Source organism: Pecten maximus, unplaced genomic scaffold (genome assembly GCF_902652985.1).
Source record: "Pecten maximus unplaced genomic scaffold, xPecMax1.1, whole genome shotgun sequence".
In the NCBI taxonomy this organism is placed as follows: domain Eukaryota; kingdom Metazoa; phylum Mollusca; class Bivalvia; order Pectinida; family Pectinidae; genus Pecten; species Pecten maximus.
This window is the reverse complement of record NW_022982497.1, coordinates 13489-16517: the sequence shown is the minus strand read 5'-3', so window position 1 is coordinate 16517 and position 3029 is coordinate 13489. Positions and strand designations below refer to the sequence as shown.

The 3029-nt window shown below is 31.7% G+C and overlaps 1 long non-coding RNA gene across 1 annotated transcript; it reads right to left on the bottom strand.

Moving 5' to 3' along the window:
- Nucleotides 1-564: 564 nt before the first annotated feature.
- On the bottom strand, nucleotides 565-1887 carry LOC117320526. The gene is made up of 3 exons (XR_004531074.1): nucleotides 1716-1887; nucleotides 1532-1602; nucleotides 565-966 (listed from the first exon to the last, which is right to left on the bottom strand). It is a non-coding gene; the product is annotated as an uncharacterized LOC117320526 (long non-coding RNA).
- Between the last annotated feature and the right edge of the window lie 1142 nt (nucleotides 1888-3029).

The window sequence follows — 3029 nt, the reverse complement described above, 5'->3', positions numbered from 1 at the left end:
TTCAAACATTTAAAACTTATCAATGAAATGAGAATGTGACAAAACAAATTTTAATTCTAATTTACCCATGGTACTTATTTTATTAGCCTCTTATATTCTTTTTCTCAAAACTTCCATCACATACACAACACAGCTATCTTTTTCTAGTACAATTTTCAAATACAACTAATATCAATTCATCCTAGCTAGAAGTGGTTTGTTTCAACAAAAATAGTCAGCAAGATATACAAGTTCAATGTCAGTACATACTACAGTATGTATTTATAATTCTGTTTTTTTCTTCTAAAATAGTAGGAAAACAGTACAAAATAATATTTTCCAGCAGAGTTATAGTAGGATATGTATACATTTTGTCACCGACGCACAAGGATGATTTCAGACAGTATACGTAGTTTCCTCGAAGTAGCCCAGATGTACTGGAAACTGTTTACATGTGTGTCTGTGAACTTAAAATAAACAAAAACAAGCAACAGTCGAAGACTTCTTCTATCGAATTTAACATTATTTCTAATAAACTGTGAAAAGATTATCATAATTTTGGAATCAATTCTAAATACTGACTAAATGAAATGTTGATCGACAATTTGAACAATGGTGTGTTGTTTGATATGTAGCACATACTGTAGTGATATATCTCTGTCACTGTCCCCGGGGATTTCAATACAACCAAGCTTGAGACGACTATATTATATTTTTTGCTAGTACAACAAATAACTAACAAGGATTTTTAGATTATATACATGATTTTTTTTTTGTATATATATTAATGTTTACACTTTTATTATGAAAGGAAATGTTGTATACCTCGACAGATAACATATCTCAAATAATCTTAATTAATGTGAAACATAAACTTCTTAATTTCTCTTCATTCCTTTCTGCTTTGTGTTAAGTCAATGCCATCAATTTGGACCACAATGCATGCGGTGTTCCTCATTCCAGATGTACTGCATGAAGACTCAGTCTCTGTTGGAAGAAAGAAAGACTTTTAGAATATTCTTTTATTTCAAAATTAGAATAATTGTCAAGTTTTTGAAGATAATGTATGTATTTAACTTATGTACTTTTCATGATCACTTTGCTATCATTTTCATTAAGTTTGCTTTGGAAGCCTTTTTATCAAGAAAATTTAAGCCAGCCACACAAAGCTACAAAATAAAACTTGCCAGGATGACTTAATTACTAATTAAATCAAGCTACTCCCGAATTCTCCATCAGTTCATATCAATGTGAAACTGCAATATACTATACATAAAACAATGTTACTTACTTATAATTCATCTTAATTCACTTATTTCATTTAATCGTTTCAATTTGATGCAATAATCTGCAAACATCGATCCTCAAAAAATGTGGAGGTAAAGATCTTTCACGAAAGGTTTCATTATCCAAAACACACATTTTCCTCACCATTGTTTGTGAATACGTATGTACGTCATAATCATAACAAGGGTTGTGTGAGTGGGGAAAAAATGCAATTTAAGTCGGGCCGAAGATCGTTAATAATAAATAAATAAAATTGAAAACTTACGATTGTAACACATGGATCGGTACTGCGTTTCCTTCGGCCGTGTAATCTGTGATAAATTAATCATCAAAACCCTGAAAAATAAATAATTAAGTATTATTGATATGAATAGATCTATATCAAATTCATCGCCGTATAATGTGAAACGATGTCAGAACGTGAAGAAGATTATATAATTAAAACTTACCCTGTCTCGTAACGATGTTTGTCGGTAAAAATATGCATCGGTCGTCAAAAACAACGAGAAAGCTGATATTCATTCGTCGGTAACTTGAAGTAAGTCGATCTTCTTCAGTAAGACGGGAAACAAACTTCGTTTTTAGGCTATATCGTCGTGTTTGTTTATACTTTTCTTCTGGAAATAAACATCCGGTGAATTCAAACATGGCTATCAGACTTCCCGCTAAACTCGTGTGTGTTGCATCATGGGATAAATATTGGTGGTAGAGAATTTGTGTATCCCGAGCCGAGCCCGAGCTTTAGACCCGAGCCCGAGCTTTGGATATTTTCGTTTTTCTCCTTCATTACTGAATGGATTAAGGTGATTTTTTCTACAAAGATTTAATTTCAGGTTTTAAATCAATCCGTGTAAGTGGATTTTCTTAAAATGTATTTTAACGTCCTAAATCGACGATTTTCATTTTTTAGGGGGAGAATTTGTGTAGCCCGCAATCAAGCGTGACTATTCATGTTTTTTGCTAATTATTTCCGATACATGCTATTATTGAGAAATATTACTAGATACAAACAACAAGTAAATATAGCTGATTCTAAAAATATAAATTTCAACATGTATCTAATGTGACTTGATGTCAAATTTTGACATGTTTGTAACCGCGCCGACGATCAATGAACTCGCCGTGTTTACCGAGCTTTCACCGAGCCCGTGCTAAGGGCAGATAACTCTATCGATCCCGAGCTTTGTAGAACTTTTAGCCATTCTTGTATAAGAATGTTTCCGGGCTCTGCGACGAGGACGCAGTTCTACAAAGAGCCCATATCATTTTATTTTAATGATTTTATATATATTTACCCATCTTTTCATTATTGTTTATCACATTAAAATATGTTTATCACCATATGTACTTTTGTATTTTTTTACGTAGAAAATAAAGTTTTCATTTGTGTTATAAACCAATTCACTCGTTTACTTTTTATCTGTTACTAAAGCTATTTCTTTTAGTAAAAAAATATTTTCATCAATGCATGATTTTAATACAACTACAGTACTATTTTCCTATTGTATTCTAGTTTGAATTTTCGAACATTTAGTACAATGCCAAACGAAACCGTCTCTTGAAAAATGAAAATCTGACTGATCACAAACACATCTATTGTGAAACCACCTATCGCAACCAGCGTCACAACTTACCATATCATCAAAAACATTAGAAATATGACATCCATCTGACTCACAATCGATAAAAATATCATAAGTTAAGGCTTGAGAAACTTTCTTTTTTCTGTATTTACTAAGTTTTTTCTTTGGAAATTTAGAAAC